General features: G+C 34.9%; 1 protein-coding gene and 1 pseudogene across 8 annotated transcripts in view; one reads left to right on the top strand and one right to left on the bottom strand.

Moving 5' to 3' along the window:
* RBPJ (recombination signal binding protein for immunoglobulin kappa J region) overlaps positions 1–21558 on the bottom strand; it is a 96456-nt gene that overhangs the window by 65576 nt on the left and 9322 nt on the right. The gene's annotated exons all lie outside the window — the stretch shown is intronic.
* LOC111743505 lies at positions 3039–19897 on the top strand (annotated as a pseudogene).

Here is a 21558-nt window from a genome sequence, read left to right as displayed (position 1 = left end):
CTGTATTTATCAATATAAATTTTAGTTGAGAAAAGAAAAATGAGCATGAAAAAGTATTTTCCTTAAGAGGATATCTGCCAAATTTCCCAAATTGGCCCTGTCCCATAGACTGCTACAAGTCTCAGCCTCATGGGAAGAGAAATCGTTCATTAGCTAAGGGAGGTGAGGCCATTTGGTCAAGTTATCAGTAATAAAAAAGACAAAAAAGCAGATGGACAGCTCTCTACAATGCTTCAAATATGATTAAACTAAAAATAACCAAAAGCCCTGAAAAAATCCCCAAATTAAGGACAAGAAACTCCTAAGCAACTTATGAAAACCGTACACTTACATTGCATTCCAAAACTAACTGAAGAAGCTGATGAACAGAACTACTATGCCAATGTATGACAACTAATGTTAGGTGAATCAACAAAACCATTTTTAAATTTCTGAAACAAAATATTGCAGAATTACATTCGAGGGTTCAAATCTGTCACAGTAAGAAACTTAAATGGTCATTTAAAAAATATTTTCATGACTAACTGCATAACTCTTCTGTATAACTCATTTTACTAGAGCATTATTGTTCAAAATAGACAATAAAAAAGTGATATGGAAAACTTCCAGCTTTTAAAATATACCTAGGCAAATTTGCTCCTAAAGAAATTAAGTTCTGACAAGGGAAAAGCACAAAATTAAGGAGGAGGAATGAAGAATGTAAGTTGCTGGGTTTGGCTGACCTGGACAGTTACATTCTCACAGGGTCTTTCCTGATCCAGCTTCTGGTCTCCTCCTACCCATACAGATACAAGGTATGTTCCAGCCATACTAGATTTTTGTACATTTCTCAGAATACACCACGGTGTTTCAGATCTCTGGACCTTTGTACATGCTGTTTCGCCTCATCCTCTCACACCCCCGAATTGCAGGAGCAGTGGTAGGGAAAACAGATAATATTTAAAAGGATAATATAATAAAATATAATATAAAAAGGATAGAGGAGAAAAAATTAAATAGGTGAGACTAAGAGTAAAAACCAAAAATCCATAATATATTTCCAGTATCTACAATGTATTACATACTACATACTGAGCCAAGTTGTTTTTACATAAATTCTCAGAGGCTTATTAAATATACTTAATTTTTACAAAGAAAAATACTGAAATTGACGAAGCAGTCTTTGAATTAGATACTATAATTTAGGGGATGAGTTCTACAGACACAAATTTTAAACAAGTTTTGTCAACTAACTACTTGGAAAGTCTTGTTATATAATGACAGAAAATTAACTGTTGCTATATCAAAAGTATGAAAATCATATACTCTAGGAATTTCAATACTAAACGAGTTTTTGCCAATACTAATATATTTTTCAAATCTAAAGCTGAACCTGGTTTTGAGTAATTTTCAAAGAATTTTTCTAAGAATCATAAACTACTTTGATTCCCATCTTAATAATAAAACTGCAATTTCTCTGCAATTAAACAGTGGGGCAAGGGAACGTCAAGCAGCTATAGCTGAGACTGAACTCAGTCAAGATCAGTGAGGCTGAGCACCTGAAAGACACTTGTGATCTAGCAATTCTGAAAGATGAAATATTTAACTAATTTTACTTTACAACTGGGAAAGCTCTTTTCTTAAAATGTATATTGTAACACTGATAAAAACTTCTATCAAAGTGCCTGATGAGACCACTACTCAAAGTTGCAAAAACCTAGGGTTCAACTGGAATATGCCTGCATTTTTTTTTTGCTGGAATTCTAGACAGCAGAGTATGGACAAGTATAATTTAAACATAAATACACACATGCATGCATACATACACATACACAGCTATCCTCTTCCAAATGGATTAGTGTACCTGCTGTGAGGCCAAAGATAGGAGGGTGGGGATAGCGGAGAAGGAGATGGAAGAACAGTAGTTCAAAAATGCTGAGAAAAGGATGTTAGGGAAGGAAAAGTAGAAATCAAGTAAATCAGCTCATCAACACTATTATGTATTTACTGAAAACAAACAAATCAACAGAAGCTTCTTTCCTTTCTAGGATTTGAGAGGAAACCAAGTAAGAAATGCTAAAGATATAGAGCCTGAATCAAATTTTCCTCTACTTTCATAAAAATGTTTATAGGTAAATTGAGTTTCTCCCTATCATTTTCGTTCTCCTTCAGCTTAGTTGTTTAGGTCTCTTTTTGTTTAAAATAAAATTTAAACCTGGGTGGCTTAAAAGATTGTGGTCCTAAGTGATAAACAACGTTCTGTTCAAGTTCTGAACTTGGAGTCAGGAGTCACAGGTTAGAAATTTACTTGATATGTACTGACTAGTCACAACTTCTCTGCAGATAATACCAGCACAAAATTGCAGTAATGCTTAAATGTGAAAACACCTAAGACACTGCTCACCAGAACAGGCATAAACACTGACTTTGATGGCAATATCTGGTAATCAGTGACTGCTAATGCCACAACTCTAAAATAAAAATAAAACATTTTCCTAGGAATGTTTTAATTTAATGATCAAAAAATACTTATGCTTTAAGTTAGAATTTTTTTCACACTTATATTAATTCTAATTATATGGGTGATGTGATGATCAAATCTGTGGCTCTAATTCATGCCTTCAGTCTCTCCTCTCTCTTAAGAAATTCATAGTTCAACAAATATTTGAACATCTATAATGTGTCAGCCCTTTTTTAAAGTAGATACCTCAGTGTATAAATTAGACCAAAATCCAGCATAATCTACATTGTAACTAGAATGTCAGATGGTGGTAAATTCTATGGAGAAAGAAAGAAGGATAGGAAAGGCTGAATGAGGTGCAATAAATAAGCCCTTACTGAGTAATATTTGAGCAAAGAACTGAAGGAGAAAGGAGGGTTCCACACAAGAGAAATTAACAGCAGATCCAAGAGCCCTGAAGCAGGAGTATTTCAGCAAAGAGACCAGTGTGGCTAGAACACAGAAATCACAGGAGAAGGTATTAGGAGATGAAGAGGCTGAGTTGTGAGTAGAGGTGAGGATGTGCACATGCATGTTCTCAGGGACATCACAGATCATGATGAAGGTCTTGAGCTTTATACTCCAAATTCTGAGTCGAGGAGAATCAAGATCTAAGCAGACAAAGATCAGCATGAATCCGGCTGAGGAGCGGAGAAAGAAGGCAGGCATGAGAAGAAGCAGTAGAGGTCAGGAAGCTATTGTGACTAACTAGGTTAACTAGGTTAAAGATGACAGTGTGTCTTACACCAGGGCGGAAGCAATGGAAGTGTCACAGGTGATGAAACTACGGGCATATTTTAAAGACAAAACTAATGACATCTGCTAACTCACTGAATTGTGGAGCTGAAGGAAAAAAAAGGAAGAGAGCAATAGTGATTCCAAGGTAACTTAAGCAACCGAAAGCATGGAGTCACTTATTGAGATGGGGAAGACTTCAGGAGACTTAAAAAAGAGGGGTTTCAGTAGTTCAGTTTGTACATAATAAAGTAGATATGCTTAAGCTAATAGAATTTGTTACAGTTTATCAGAACTTTCTGCAAAGGGTAGGGAGATATGACATTTAGTCTATTTCTTGCTTATAGTTAGATTTTTTTAAAGAGCTAATGAGGAAAAATATGTATTAATCAAATAATCTTAGTATTTTAATTATGCATCCTCTGCCATATTCACTTGTCAGTGTTAAATAAAAGATAATGTGGTAAGAATATAAAGAAAATTTCTAATTACAGAGACTAAGTTAGGGGATATAGTCCATTTTTAAATGCTGCAGAGGTAAAACAATAAAGGCAATTTCAGCTAAGAAGAGTAACCTATTATCTCGTTCTCTCCAGTCACCAAAATGCCTCTCAGTCTCAAACTCATAGATGAGAAATAATAAATTTAGCAGACATTTATGATGTGCTTTCCACATGCTAAGCATCTCATTTAAATACCAACTACTTTCTATTAGCTTATCTTTTACAATGAGGTTGAAAGAAATTAATTAAGCTAAAGAGCTATCCTTTAACATTAGCCATCCTAGAAAAACCTAGTTGAAGTCTCCAGGGACTTCTTTTGATCTGTTTAATTTTCCATTACCATTCTTCATCTATATTGTGTATTCTCTTTATGCTTTCCAATTTTCCAATGCCAACTGTTATGAAAGTTTGGTATGCAGCAATTTGTGTGAGTGTATGTTTTAACAGAAAAGGAACATCAAGAAAAATTGTATGTCAATGAGTTCCAAAACATAACACATTTTCTTGAGATGGAATTGTGTCGAAATGTATTAACAGAAGTCACAATTTCGGGCTGTGGGCCTACAATTACAACTCTGCTAAATAGAAATGAACTGCAGAGAACTTGGAAAGTGAATATGTATTTTCTAGGTAGTAATGAATAAAAAGAAAAAAACTGCCCTGATACACTTGTTCTGACCTCACTGTTCTCATTTTAACTTAAATTATAAAATTACTGCCACAAAGTAATCAAGATTTTGGAGACAGTTTCACAATTAACAGGTAACACCTACTTGTTGGCAGCTCAATCATCCCTACTTTATGATACCCATATCACTTATTTATCAGATACAGCGGCTGTTTTATTTCATCTAGCTGACATTCAAATTCTTTCAAAACAATTCTTCAATCAGACCAGAACATGAATTACAACTCCTCTGTTTGGGGCACTTCAAAGTGTACGTAATTTTGTATGTATTACTTAACCCTCACAATAATCCAATGATTATATTAGAAACTCCAGGTCTTCTAAAAGCCAGTTAACTTTATACCATATCTTTGACCATTATGGTAATACTACAATAATACTTTGCTAATCCTACCAGTAATAGAATAAGCATTTTAGGTCATTTTCCCAAAAACAATCATATATTTCACTTGTACAAAGTAAGATCTTCTGTAATCATCCTTGTGGCAACAAACACTATTTTCTAACAGTGAATCTATACAAGAGTGCAGTGTTTTGTACTGTTTTGCAAACTTTATTGTATTCAATCTCTAATAACTAAAAAAAAAGGTAAAACAAGAACCTCCTCCACTCCCCCCACAAAAAACCCCAAACAAAAGCAACCCAAGTGTCCATCAGCAGATGGATACATTTAAAAAAATGTGATAAATGCATTCAATAAATACTATTCTGCCTTAAAAGGGAAATTCTGAAACATGCTATTAACATGAATGACGCTTGAAGACAGTCACAAAAGGGCAAATATCGTATGACTCCACTTATGTGCGGTACCTAGAGCAGTCAAATTCGGAGAAAGTAGAATATGATGGTTACCACGGGTTCAGAGTAAGGTGGAATGGAGAGTTATAGTTTACTGGGTTCAGTTTCAGTTTAGGAAGATGGAAGAAGTTCTGGCAATGGGTGGTGGTGACAGTTGTAAAACCATATGAAAGTACTTAATATCACTGAACTATACAGTTAAAAATGGTTAAAATGGTAAATTTTATGTGACCCCAAAAATCTAAACACATCAGCATATGGATAGTAAATTATATTTCTCCTTATACTTTAAGAAATTTTCGCTTGTTTTACCCCAAACCTATTGCTAATTCCATTTTTATCTTTGTGAAAGGTGCCACCTAACCATTCTAATAGCCACAACATTCAACTTTTTCTCTTCTCATCCTAAGCCACCAAAAGTCTCACAGATTTTAACTCTGCATCACTACTTAGATCTGATTCTTTCTTTCACTTCTAATGCCTTGGCCTTTGTAATACCACGTGATCATTGTAACAGCCTCGGCCAATTTCTCATCCTCAAAAACCTAGCCTTTAAAGTCATTGCTCTTGAAAATAAAGCTCAAGTAGAAAACCTTTCAAAACACCTCCACTGTCTGTACAAGTTTAAAGTTCCAAGAAACACAATAAAAAATACTTTGTTATCGGATCCAACCTATCTTTCGGTACCCAGCCTGCACAAGCCACTCTTGCTTTCTACACACCAAATTCTTTACTCCCTTTCCTCACCATATCAACTAGGCTCTCCTGTCTTCATGTTTTTCCTACTGAAATCTGTTCATCAACTCTCATACTGCTATATATGGATATAAGCTTTTGAAGAACATTTGGCAACATCTATCAAAACTATAAATGTACATTTTCTTGCAACCGGCAATTCCACTTCTAAGTATATGCCCTACAAAAATACTCATGGATATGTGGTACCCAAAGATATTACTACAGTGTTGTTCCTAAAAGAGAACTATATCTAGTTGTACGCCAAATGAGAATTAGCTAAATAAGTTCTGTAATAACCATATTATGGATATACTACACAGATATAAAAAACAGAAAAGTAATCCTAAATGTATCCTAAATTTTAAAAGTGAACATAATACATAATATGCAAATTCAATCTACCCTGAAGAAAACTTAAATTACATTTATGTACTTTTATATGTATTTAAATACACAGAAAATTGTCTGGAAGAATGTGTCTTAAATTTTTAACAGTGGTTACCTCTGAGGAAGGGAGTAGAACTGGGGATTTCTAAACTAATGATACAGAAATATACTCCTGTATTAATTGTATAACATTTCAAATATGTTACAAATATGCAGGAAACGCCTACGGATAAACAAGACTGTCTCACTCCTGACCTATTTGGCCTGATCTACTTCCTATTCTGTTTAGCCGATGATATAGAACTTAACTGAATGGCGGTAGCTACACAGAGCAGAAGCACACGCAGCCTATCTTGGCAGATTTACCTTGGCTCAAGCTCCCTATAGAGCTGCCAGTACCACCTTCCTGAGGTCCAGCTCTAGCAGAACTGAAAAAGCCGCATTCTTACTCGGACACTACTCAGGATTACCTTTCCACTCACCTTCTGTTTTCTTCCATTTAAAGGAATGTTTACAAACACTAGGTACTGTTGGTTTTTGAATAAACTCATCTGTCTCCAACAAGAACCACATCCTGACTGGGAAGGGCAGAGGACGGAGTGAGTACCACCCAGGTGTTCCTGATAAAATGCCCTGCCTCCAGATTTCCAGAACTCATCTTCCTCTAGCATAATTTAAAAGTGTAAAAATAAGAAGAGGAAGAAGAAATCTTTCACAGGGACTTCACTGAAACCCCGTCTGAAGTCATCATTCCTTCTTCCTTACCTCACATTCCTTGAGAAAGGTCTCTATTATAGGAGCTTTTGTGTTCTTCCTTATATTATAGTTATGAAAATAGCTAGATTCCCCACTAAGAAACAAACTACTAAAGAGCAACCTGTTTTACTTATCTTTTATACAACTTAATGTGTTCAAAGTTCTTGGCTGTAACAGGTTTTCAAGAAATGACTCCTGAATAGCATTACTAAAAACAGTTCAGTGCATGATACTAGACAGTTCACAGACAGTATGTGTTTAACTTCCCAATAAAAATGTCAACAGGTAGTATCCAATCAAATAAGAAGGATCAATAACAAGTTTTAAATGGAGTTCTATTTCAACTTATTTTGTTAAATGAAAGCTTTGAGTTGGAAGAGAATATAAATCTCAAAAACCACTACATGTCACAGGCAAAAGTAGAAAAATATAAAACTTTTAATGGCACTTAAATAGAAAGAAGTGCATCTCTATCATAACTTAAGGGAAAAAACCTCTTTATATCTCCTTTACAACACAAGAGGCTAAACACAATTACAGCTTCTGATAATTTGATCAGTTTCTTGTGTAAATCTTTGCCAAAAACTGAAAATATAAATCTCGTTTACCACATTTTGTATATATAATATATAATCCTTGTGACCTATATTTGATGTTAACAAAATCTTGCCTTCTTGTAAATATTTTATATTAAGTAAATGTTAAACTTGCTAGAAAATGTTCCTTGTCAGTGGTATATGTTATGTCATGCTCTGAAGAATACTGTGGATTATAAATGACAACTGCAAATAAGAACTAACATTTACTAGTAAACTCAATGTGTAAAAAAGATTGGCTAGTATTATCTCATTTATTTACTACCAATTTTATGAGTAGGTATGGTAATTAACATTCCACTTTGCAGATACAGAAACTAACACTTAAAAAATTCAAATAACTTGCAGAAAGTGACACTTAAGTGGCAGAGCCAGAATTCAAAGCCTAGTCTTTCTGATTCCAAAACTAATACTCACCTGCCACTGGTCTTACTTATCAAATCAAAATAAAACAAAAATAATGTCTATTCTGCTACAATGTTATGTTTCTTTGCTGTGAATTACTTCTTAGGCAACTAGAAATGAAATGATGCTGGTGTAAAAATAGGTCATGTTGCCTCATACACGGTTCTTTCTAGCATTTTGTTTTAAGTCAATTGGGAACAAATTTTTTCACAAGGATAAAACTGAGCAACAGATGAATTTTTTAAGGGGGGAAACCCCTGAAAAATCTACAAAAGAACTTTTTTTTTTTTTTAAGGAGTGACTGAATTTAGTGGCTTCAGGAATTATTACTTCTTCAGCTGGGTTAATCTATTTGACAAAGCTGCCTGTGCAGATGAAGCTGCAAAAAAATTCCCCCTGAATTAAAAACTGAATTATGAAAAAGACTACACACTGAATCAGATTTTTAATTTTAATGAAAATAGTTTCTTAGAAGCAGTCAAAGCCCTTCCAGGATCTACAACTAGGAAGAGGATCCTGGAGCACAGGGTTTAAGACTCCAAAGACTGATTATAATACAAGATACAAATGCTAGTCTTTTGTTTACTAGAATTGCTGTTGTTTTTAGTTAGTATTCAGATCAAAGTTCCATGGATTTTTAGTAGTCTGTCTCGACACTTTTTTCCCCATAAGCTTTATTACTTTCACTGCAGTTTTGCAGAACTCAAGGTTTATCAAGATATATATGGCGCTATGGCAGAGAATCTTGTATGCATTAGACAAAACAATCTCTATGAACCTTCAGTACATATGGACTTACTAAAATGCCACGATAGTTTATTTCATTTTGTTTTTGTTTTTTAAAGATATGAGGTAAACTCCAACTCTACATAGAAAATAATTTGTTAAAACTGCTACCATTAGGACAAAAATTTACAAGTAGAGATTAATGCTACTTTGAATTTAAAACAGTTCACATGATTTTTTTGTTGATACTTAAAGATCAATGTCAACGCATTGTGACCCCAGGCAAAGTAGACAGGAGAGAACACACGAACACACACACACACACACACACACACACAGCACATCCCTTAATATAACAACTAGAAAAGATGATATACTATAGAGAGTGACCCTCCTGAGTAATCTATTGTGTAAACCAAGGCAATGGGGCCTATCTAGCATGCACATATTTCCAAATATACAAACACTATCAAAACAGAAAGCTCCTATAGAAAGATAAACATAGTTTGTATAGAAAACAGGCCATATAAGCAGATATTGATATATTTGCCCTGAATTAACTGTTCATAACATAAAAGATTATCAGAAAAATTCTCTCAAGTGATGCCTGGAGACCTAAATATGTGGTCAAATGTGTTCTGGTACCAAGTCCAATGTGGGAAGGGGGTCTCCCACACAAAGAAGCAATTCTCTGTACAGTAGTAGAGTATCCTACAATTCAACTAAATTCTGACACTATCCAAAGATAGTCAGATCCTACAGATTAAGGGTTCAGTCCTGCAAGACTGCCCACCACCTTCAGATGTGAGTCACAAGCCCAGGTTATTTATTACCTGGGCTTTTGACTGACCAGCTAAAGATCAGAGGTTCCCATGACATTCTCCCTGGGTTCAATTAATTTGATAGAGCGGCTCACAGAACTCACGTAAAAATTTGCTTACTAGATTACTGGTTTAGTATAAAAGGATATAACTCAGGAACAGCCAAATGGAAGAGATGCAAAGTATGTGGAAAGAACACAGAGCTTCCACACCCTCCCACCACTCTCCTATCACGTCCTCGTGTTCACCAACCGGGAAGCTCTCTGAACTCTGTCATTTGGGTTTTTATGAAGGCTTCATTATTCATAATTGATTAAATCACTGGTCACTGGTGATTGATCCAAAATACAGCCCTACTCTCAGGTCCCTGGAGGTTAGGGGGTGGGACTTAAAGTTCCAACCTTCTAATCACATGGCTAGCTCCACTGGCAACCAGCCCTCACCCTCAGGCACTTTCCAAAAGTCACCTCATTAACATAACAAAAGACATCTTTATTGCTCTTGTGACTTAGGAAATTCCAAGTGTTCTAGGAGCTGTGAGCCAGGAACTGTGGACAAAGACCAAATACGTATGAGAGAAATATATTTTGGTCACCTGAATGTTCAAATATATACTTCTTATAAATCACAACATCACAGTGGTCAAACATTTTTTGCCTTCTTCCCATTAATCTAAATACTGGAACTTCATTCCTCTCAATTCCCGTTTGCTTCTAAACAGTCTCAGTACTTACGTTCTTCATGCGTCAAAGATTACATATTAATCTGCGTAGTATTGTCACATTTATTGTTTAAATCAACAGGGCTGGGAGCAGTTATGCGTTTTAAAATAAAGCAAAAATTTTTCAAATAATTATTAAGGTAATCCAAAATTAATATATAAAATACTTTTGTTTACTCCAGGAAAAGTTCTCTTCCTTTATAATTATGTTTGGCCTAGGGAAATAAATTAGTTCACCTTCCCTAAGTATCATCAACTTAGAGTATGTCCAAAATCATGTTTCTAACCAAGAGATGGACTGCCTGACATTTTTAAATCTGTGACCATGAAAAATCCAGAAGCAATACAAACAAATTACTGCTCCGCATACATCTTCATCTCCCAACCCCACACCCAAAACCAGTTTTTCCCATATCAAATGATAGCAACCCTGTAATTACACTGTTCAGGCCAAAACCCATGGAGACATCCTGACTCCTATCTTTACTTCATAAGCCATATCAACTCTAGGCACATTCTGCTTCAGGGTCTTTACATGGCTGTTCCTTCTTGCTGGAATGCTCTTCCCCCACATACATACATGCCTCATATTCTCACCTTATCCTTAAAGTGCTTTGCTCATATGTCAGCATCTCAGTGAGATCTTCCATGAATACTTTATCTTGCTGCAACCTCTTCCTGACACTCCCTATCCTAATCCCAACTTTCTTTTTCTTCCAAAGCCCTTATCTCAACAGATATTTTACTTATTTGTCTCTCTCAATAAAATGTAATCTCTATTATTTGGAGAAATTTTGTGTCTGTTTTGTCCACTTGCATATCCTAAAGCCTGAAACATAGCTGGTGCTCGCTTATCTTAGAATACATCATTAAGGCTCAGTCCACCTATGTCAGATGATCCCAACCTGCAGAGCAGGTGTTCCACAGTGTATAAGGGTTGTCAATGGTGCTCTCATTGACTGATTTGTTTCAGCATACCGCAAATTACCTAGTTTAGTGACTTGAGCCCTCAGAAAACAGCTGAAGGTCTTAAGATGATTTTTGCAACCAAACAGGTGTTGGAGAACATGCTAACAATTCAAGCTCACTAAATAAATGGCAGAAGGGTACCTCTTCCTCTAGTATTCCCTCTTCACCAAGTAAAAATGATTAACTAATCAGAAATGGACCTAACAAGATAGTCAAAAAGACAAAACCAAGATAACCTTTTAAAATATAGATTTACATCTACTAGCAACAGTAACCTCACCCTCCATATAAACTTTGCTCTTAAGATCAGCAAACGACAGTATAAAGCAATCGCATTAGTAAGACGCTTAAAAAATTAAGTACCTAAAACACATTTCTCATCACTATAGGTTTTGAGTTTCTTCCCTCTGGAGAAGTTTAAAGTCATGATTTTCAATTCAGTACTTCATAAAATTTCACTGAATTTAACTATATATGTTTACATGCCTCTTTAGTAGTTTCTTATAAAATATTTTAAGATAAGAAGCCACATACCTTGAGGAAAGATTTGTTCTTCCAGTCATGGTAGAAAGAATTGAAATATGACTTGGGGAATAACAGGGACATAACCAAAATGCATTTTTCTATCAGTAAATTTCTGTATAAATATGTACAGAAAACAGTGTCGAAGAAAATGGCGTGGGTGGAAGAACTACTATTAGGAAAAATTAAACAGTGTGGGGAAATTTGCGATAATACTGGTGAGTAGTATAATACACCTCAGTTGATAGTACTTGCTGGTTTGTTAATGAAATACAAATATCTTAAGAAAATATCTACAGGAAAACATTGTCAGCTGTAAATTCATTCTACAGCTTAACATTTACTGAGTGCCTTCTATATGACAGGCACTCTGCTAGAAGCAAAATATAAGGTTATCTTTAAGAGGAAGCTCCTTTGACTTCTTTAATAAAAGTATCTGATGGAAAACCTGTGACAATATTATCCGCTTTAACCAAAATAAAAACAAGATCTCTGTAAAAAATGTATTACTGAGATCCATCACACAAGAAACTCATTCATTTTACCTTTCATTAACAAGGAAAGTGACCACAGAATGGCACAAAGTATACTACCAGATGTCATGGATATGGTTAGTTTTATAAAACAATATATCTTCAAAAGATAGGGAGTAACCCACAAAAATCTCTTGTACCATACAGACGTTTGGCCCTTAACCTCGTGGCAAGCATTTAAAAGGGTTATGAAACCTGATGAGTTACTCATTTTTCATATACAAAAACGTTCCCAAATTGATTACTTTAACTGCAAAGACAAGCAGCTTCTTGGAGTATGCTACCTAGCAGTTATTTTTGTAAAATTAAAAACACAGTAAGCATGGTATTTAAACAATGGCTTTCCAGCTAAGAAAATCACTTGATTTGTATAGAAATAAAAGGAACTTAGAACTAGCCCTTCGAATGATGCCATCATAAAGTCTTAACCAACATTTAAAAACTAATGAAGTATATTGTTACTTTATCACAATTAAGAAAACTCGGTGATATTTAATACACACTGTTCCCACTAAAAAATACTTGTGAAGATAGTTTCTAGTATTCTCTTAAAATTGTCTTCGAATTTTTATTTACCTCATTTTTATCACAGTATTTTTAAACATTTCCAATTTCTGTACATATTTCGATGTATATATTAGTAAAATACAACACTTCACTATAATTTATCACCTATACTGAGGTACATATTAACTTTCTACAGACATGGGTGAGCAATCACAAGTCTAGAGACTATGATAAAGTACAAAAACAAAGCAAAACTGCTGCATGTGCTACAGAGCCCTTGCAATGTATGAATAAAGAATAAAGACCCCAAGTACAGGCAACCTTCTTTGGCTTCACAGGAATTAACTAAATTCACCATCTCAGTTAATTACTGGAGACACCAAACAAAATTTTTGAAAGAATCAACATCACCTCTCCAGAAGAAAAACAATACAGAATATCTTCTCTCATTAAAATAAGATAATCAATGTGAAGACTCTGAAAAGTTAATCAAACTTATGCATGTCCTCGTAGTCACAGTATTATTGAATGTGTTCCCCTCTCCAACAAAACCCCTTTTCATTTATACATGAGAAGCTGCACAATGTTACAGATAAAGCAACAACAGGAGTTTCCATTTAAGTTTCATTCCCTTCCCTCTTTAATTTGTTCCTTTCCAATTAGCATCTAAACAAATCAAGTCTATTCTATCTTACAATGCAGTACTATTGCTCTACTCCCACCAAGTTCAGAGCCATTACTCTTGAAAGTTGTCTCTACTTCCTCAACCCATAACAAACCACATTACAGCTCCCACCAGTTCACTGAAATTGTTCTTGCCAATGTCTTTGAAGTATTAAATCTGGCGAACATTTGAATTTACCTCATTTGTCCTTTGTAGAAATCTGATGCAACTGACCAGTTTCCTTCCTAGAAAATATTCTATTCATTTTCATGACACTACACTGTATAGGTTTTTGTCGCACCCTTTTTGTTATTAGTTTTCTTTTATTGGTTTCTACACCTCTACTCATTCCTTATATGGTGATACTCACCAGCAGTTTGTCTCTGCTTAACTCCAACTCTCCCCCGGAGATTTTGCCCACTCATAAGGTTTTAATTACCATCTAACAGTCTTCAAGTATGTAATTCTAACCTTGACTTCTCCACCTTCCTGAGCTCCAGGAATCACAGATATAGAGCTCCAGAAATACACATACATGGCTGGCCACTGGGTATCTTCATCTAGCTCTCTCACAGGACCTCAAACTCAACATGATCGAAAACAAAAACTCCCCCTAACACTTACTTGACTCTTCTACTATGCCATTTACCTCAGTGCCATCTCATCTCCACAAATGGCACCACTGTCCCCCCAAACATGTGTGAAGCAACAGAATTTTTCCTTGATAATTTTTAATAGCTCTAAAGTCAAAATATATCCACCATGGCTCTATTCACTCTTACAACTTGCCTCAGTTATAGTATTAAAGAAATAAAGCCCCATGCTATCTTTCCAAAAGGCAATCTGTTTTCACCTATCTCCAAAATGTCACTGAGTTCCTTTCATACGTCATTAAGAAATGTCTTCAAAAAATATTTCTTGCTATAGAATAAATATAGCTTGCAAAGTTGTGTTTTTGAAATTTCAGGAGCATAACTACACATGTGGATCCCAAAATGTATGTGTGCATTTTTATATTTTCAACAGGAAAAGGAAAATAGACATTAAAAAGGTGAAAGATAATCCTATGAATAGAAAGTAAAATCTCCACATTAAAGCTGAAAAAAGATGTGATTTTGTCAACTATAAGATCCTCCATACTGTAGTATCTGCAAATCGTCCTCATACACAAGATACCTATCCTTAATCCTAACACACACCCACCAATGCCTCAAAGCACTGGATGGGCGGGCCATCTGACTAAAGCAGAAAAGAAAATAGCACATTGATGTCAGAGCTAATTAAAGTCAGAAAGTGGAAGAGGTAGCTAAAGAATCTTGAGAGGAGGGACAGCTGAGGCATTAGCATCCACTACGAGGTGATTCTTCTCACAAGAACAGACTATCTTCCTCAAGAGCACGGGAACTATATATTACAATTCCGACTTTTGGAAGTTCTCAAGTTCACTAAGCCATTTTAATATCTACATCATATTCTATTTCCAGGTGTGATCTTTCAAAAGTATACCAAATCGGAGTGATCAGAAAATCATCCAACATAAATATGAACTACTAGGGACCTGTGCTAAGAAAGCCTCTGTTTGATGGAAATAATATTTCTACTTCCCTAGTGATTATAGCTATCAGTGACAACGGTGAAATCCCAAGAGAAGAAATTTTAACTGCTTCAAACTTTAATTATTCATATAAACTAGCCAAGAAATTAAATGTTACACAAAGGGCTCTCTAACCTTTTAATATTTTTTTTTTGGCTAATTATTCCTTTGGTAGTCTACATCTGCTCTGCTAAAATTTGTTCATGAACCAAAAGTAACTCGCTGGGAATGCTTTAATATCTAAAAGTGACTGTGGATAATAACTAAATCACGAAAAACTGTTATTTTTAATGTGCATAAAACCTTCCTGAAAACATGTCCCACACAACAAAAGGACAAATGTTACTGTCCAAGTTAATTTGAACATCATATTTAACCTGTACTTTTCAAATATCTTCAATGCTCAACATTTATGATTGGAAAGTATGTTAAGCACTGCCTTTACAAATAATGTGAATCTATTATGATTTAAATAATAAACAGTTCAGAGATTTGTAAATATATATTTTAAGACTTTCAGAAATAACTGACCCTAATCCCACATACACAGTGATGGGTAGTTTTTGGTCAGAAATCTTCATGTTTCAACTACTAATCTTCCACCCTTTTTCTTTTCTTGTTTTGAAATAAACATTTTCTAGAATTCTTTAGAGAAATTTATCTTCTAGATTTTTTGATAGAAAATACCACAGCTCCCTTATTTCTTGTAGCTCATCTCCAGGTGTGGTCTTCAATATCTCAAGGTAAAACTACTTTTAATAATTTACAGTTAAGTACTTGGATCTGTTCAATAATATATTAAAACCATAGACTTCCAAAATAAAAATGGATATATGCATTGTGCCTAAAACTGTTTATATGTATGGGCTAATCATACCAAACAGAAACTATTTCGTTCCAAACAACCCAGTATTTATGGCTTTAAACAGAATACATAGGTAAAGCATCATCCACAAGTGCTATTACACATAGTAGTAGTTGCTGAGAGCAAAAATATCTTCTGACAGAAAGCATGTCCATAAATATCTTAAAATTACAATTTACCTTTATGTATATCAGAATAACATTTAGAGAATCATCAAAAAAGTAAAGCAAAATGTTCCAAATTCCTTCAAATTCATAAGAAAGAAAGCAGTAACAAATGACTGCTCCAAAGATTACCAGAATAGAAATACTCTGTACTATCCTAATTCACCCCCCTCCAAATATATTCACCCTTAGGGATTCACAACAAACACAGAATTCACTGCAACTGTGGCTACCGACTGTAAGCAGCCTTTCATTGCTCCAAAAAGGCTCATCATTGTAGATGCTCATCAGTTTTTAAGCCACATCCACAGCTGCTGTCTTAGTTACAAAAACAACAAAATTTGACAGCAGAAACTTTAAAATGACATTTATAGAATAATTTTACATGTAACAAAATTAAAAGTACTACAGTAACATAGAATGAATGTATCTAGAATACCAAAAACTCTTAAACCATTCTTAATAGTATTATCTTTCATTTATATTGTGTGAAAATTGAGCTCTCTGACACATACAGTATCACATTTAACTTAAAACCTATATCAAAGAAGTATCCTTCACGTTGGAAAAAAAGATGAAGCAGAGCTGTCAGCAAATTAGTGGTGAACAGAATCTGTTTCATGATCACCAGCCTGTATTCTTTCTACAACCTTTCTTCCAAAGTTGTGTAATGAAATGCAGAGACAAAATCCAAAATAAAACTGTTCTAAAAAACAGATTTTGAAAAAAAGTCCCATATAAACCAATTTCCTGTTCGACTTTATCCTCTTCCCTCAGATCTATACTCTACCTGGATTAAGGGAAGGGGCTCCTTCTGGTTAGTGAGTACAGCCAGTCATGTGCCAATGGCTGACTAGGGTTGACAACACAACTGGGGAGACAGATCGGGGAAGATCAGGAAAGCCTAGTAGTATTATCACATACTAGATCACACAATTACTAGAAGATATTCATGGCAAGGAAATTGGAATCCAGAGACATGAGTTTGAATTCCAACTCTTCCATCAACTTGCAAGTGAACTTGGTTAAACTTCTGTGAAACAGAGTAACACTGCCTTCCTCACCAGACTAATGGCAAAGGTTAAATCAACAACAGACCTCAAGGCTATTGAACACCATATTCAGTTAACAGATTACATTTAAAACACATTAGATGAATCTGTATTAATACCAGGGGACCACGAAACTTTGTAAATATAACATATACCAGTAAAAGTAGGATTTCAAATCAGTGAGAAAAGCACAGAGCTTTCAGAAAGTGACATTAAGACATATTTCCTCAGAATAATGGATCGTTATACACAATTCACAAGAATACAAATGGCCAATAAACAGATGGAAAAAAAGTGATTCCACTTGAGTATCCAGGTTTTAGATATCTTAATCTGTGCACAGATGTGTTCAAGTCAATAATGTAAAGAATGAGAAGTAAACTACCTCTAAGCAGCCATAAAGAAACAATGGGAGTCACACCTACTGACACCCAGAACCACACAAGAAATACTGTGCCTGACATTTACTCTATGAGCTTTATTAACAATATATTTATATATTGCTTTTGGGGGATGGCCAGAGAATTAATTTCGAGCTTGGAAGGATACTGTAAATAAACAGTGCCTATCTCTAGAGGTTGGAACTTAGGTGCATAGAGGAACTACCTTATTCGTTTTATACTGATTTCCTTTACAATTAACGTGTATATAGCTAATGATTTTTTTTAAATTCAAACAGGATTTTAGGATGATTATCAGCAGCAGTTTTTCAATCTCTCCCACATGAAAGAGCAACTAGAAAGCAAAATCAAAATCTTTGGACACCGGCCTTTTGGCTCTGAGTGGCACCACGGTGGCTGGCAAGAGCAAGCACCTTACAAAAGGCGGCAAAAAGGGAGTCAAGAAGAAAGTGGTTGACCGATTTTCTAAGAAAGACTGGTATGATGTAAAAGTACCAGCTATGTTCAACTAAGAAATATTGGGAAAACACTAGTCATGAGAACTCAAGGAATCAAAATCACACCTGACAGTCTCAAGGGTTCAAGGGTCGTGTTTTTGAAGTGAGCCTAGCTGATCTGCAGAATGGTCAAGTTGCATTTAGAAAATTCAAGCTAAGTACTGAGGATGTCAAAACATGGCAGACAATGACTGAAGCTGATTTTGATGTCAAGACTACCAAATGACTATTTGCTTCATCTGTTCTGTGTTGGTTTTACTAAAAAACACAACAGATTCAAAGACCTCTTATGCTCAGCATCAACATGTCTGCGAAATCTGGAAGTTGATGGAAATTATAACCTGAGAGATGCAGACAAATGACTTGAAAGAAGTAGTCAATATAGACTGATTCCAGATAGCACTGGAGAAACATAGAAAAGCCTTGCCAATCTATTTATCCTCTCCATGCAGTCTTTGTTAGAAAAGTCAAAATGCTGAAGAAGCCCAACTTTGAACTGGCAAAACTCATGGAGCTTCACTGTGGAGTTAGCAGTTCTGTAAAAGCTACTGGGGATGAGACAGGTGCTAAAGTTGAACGGGCTGATAGATATGGGCCCCTAGTCCAAGAATCTGTTTAAAATTCAGACTTTTCATGGTGACAAAAAAAAAACTTACTTGTGATGTTTAAAAAATTTTATGGACACTGTTTACAACAAAATTAAGTTACCAAGTAGCCTCCACAAATCTGCAAATATCAACAGGTGTATACTAACAAACCACTAACAGCCACAGATTAAAGAAGGACACAACTGGTGAGAGGAGGGGAGAAGCCGACGAGGCTATGACAAGAGTCCAACCATGAGATGAAGCAGGCCTGGAGAATAAAACAATGTCAGTGAGCAAGAAGAGCTCAGAATATCTGAAACAAAAAAACCTGGAAGAAGAAAGGGGAAGATTTAGTCATCTACAAAAACAAGAAAATATAAGAGTAGAAGTGAAGAAAATACTTAAGTTCATTTTTACCTGTGGCAGCTAGATGGACAACAGCACTAATAACAGATATCAAGCCTATTTTATAAGATGATATAAACAGGTCCAGGTGGTGGAAAGAACAAGTTATTTTAGAAAAACTAAGTTTTGTGTTCCTGAGAACCAGCAGGAGTTTCAGAAAGATGGATCTAAACATCTGATCTGAAGATACAGGTATAAAGTCAAAAATAAGGAGAGAAAGACAAAGATTGCAAACCACAATATTTATGGCTGAAGGAGTAAGTAACAAAGAAAATATGGAATGTTTAAGAGATAAAGATAGTGACTGTCTTGTTAATTAAGAATAAAGACATCGTAGTCAACAAAAACAAAGGATACAGAAAAATTAAACTGGCTGATGGCCAAAGTGATGTTTGGAGATCCAGTTGAAAGGTTATTTACTGATAGCCTAAGGTGACAACCACATTTTAACACTTAACATAAATGAGAATATAAAGATAAGTGGTAAAGAAAAAATATGGCAGTGGTTTGAATCAGAGCAAAGAATGGAAACTGCCATTAAGCAATTCTTACAGAGCAGACCTAGTCTGGCAGTCCCTTTACATACACACATTTGATCCTCACAAGAATTCTGAGATACCCTCTCCATTTTACAAATGTGGAAACTTAAGTTATAATGCATTTATGTAACCTGCCCAAGGTCATAGTGTGTGTATATAAAATAATTTAAAACCTGAAAATTGGTTTTTAGGCAGAAAAGAAATAGGATGACAGAAAAAAATGAAAATACAAATTGAAGAAGGATTAACTGACAGAACATTGCAAGAGTGCACTAAATAGAAAATTTTACTTAAAGATAAATGATGGTTTTTCAAAGAAAGTTTTAAGTTCAAAAACTAGTCAAAATTAATTTTGAAAGCATTTCTAGAACACCGATTTATTTTTAAAGTAATCTCATAGAGATGAATATAGTCTCCTTTTCCTTAAAGCCTTGCATTAGACTTATATCAGAGACTGTCCTGCCACTTGGTAGAGAGCCTGGAAACTTTCAGGAGATTACCTCAAGTATAGAGCTAAACAAAAGCTCTATCAGTACATACAGGGCAGTGCAAATGGCAAAGGCAGAAGCAAAGCTGTATAAATGAGTTAAATTACTAAACCTCTGACTCTCAGACTTATCTATAAAATGGAGATACCATCTCCCTCACTTTGTAGTTGAGAATTCAGTGGATATTCAATGAAATGTCGGTTCTCCAATCCCCTTAATATTATGTTTACTAATTTATTTGCATTTTTAATATAAAATAGAATGTCAGCATTCCCATTAGGGAAAAAAACACGTTGAAAGAACATATTCCCAACTGTTATAAGCAGTAGTTAATTTTTCTGGTGGAAGACTATACAGTGGCTCACTTTACATGATATATTTAAATAACTTTTGAGTTTCTTATAACATTTTTCCAATCAAAAAAATAATCAAGATGAGTGATTACAGATGATATTAACCCTTAAGAAAAATTTCTACATTGAGACAGTCACTTCCCTGTATAGAAACAAACAAAAAATGAAATGAATAAACAAATCAACAGCACACTTATGCTACCATATGAATTTATATTCTAATGTAATATAAAAGATAGTTAATTTACCAACTGACAACTTCCAGGAGTTATAGCTAAGAAACTAGGTTTAAGTGAATCAAATGCCACTAAATCCTGTATGTAAAATGTACACATCACGCTGAACATCATGGAGGAAGGCTGGGATGAAGAATGGCTTGTTTACCAATAATTATAAAATAACCGTTGAAAGCTACAACTATCCAGGTTTTTTTTTTTTTAACATTATAACAGTGAAGCAGCAACTCCCACTAATTCAGTACTATTCATTTAATCAAATAATGACACTCATTATAAACTGTAAGTAAATTACCAAAACTATCACTACTATCCTCAAAATGCTGAAATAGACTTAATTCACTTGCTTTTGGACAAACTCAGATGACATATAAAACAGATTTAATAATTCCATAGTCAAAAAAGTAATACTGTCTTGACACAAAAACTAAAAAAAAAATCACTATGAAAATCATCAGGTTCATCATAAACAAACCCATCTTTCAGTATAAAATTTCAAGTTCTGGCCTCCTTCCCCGTATGACGGTCTTTTTTTTCCTCAATCTTTTCCATTCTTCCATTTTCTCTTCCAGAGGCTTTAGAAACTCAAGACAGCTGGAATTTAATGCAGGTAGCAGAACTAGAATGAGCCAAGGGTAACTGAACCTAGGCAGTTCTTGAGTAGGGAGGGGCCACTAAAGCAGAGAGGGTGAGGAGGTGTGCAGTGAGAACAAATGTGTTCTCAAAGAGGCCACCCTAGTCAGTCAGAAATACAAGATAAAGAACACAGTCAGCATCAAGAACAGGAAAACAGAAAAGGAGGAAAGAAGAGGCAGGCTGACGGTTTATT

The sequence above is a fragment of the Pteropus vampyrus genome, unplaced genomic scaffold (genome assembly GCF_000151845.1).
Source record: "Pteropus vampyrus isolate Shadow unplaced genomic scaffold, Pvam_2.0 Scaffold5, whole genome shotgun sequence".
Lineage (NCBI taxonomy): Eukaryota > Metazoa > Chordata > Mammalia > Chiroptera > Pteropodidae > Pteropus > Pteropus vampyrus.
Note: the sequence above shows the minus strand (reverse complement) of the source record. Positions and strands in the feature narration are given on the sequence as shown.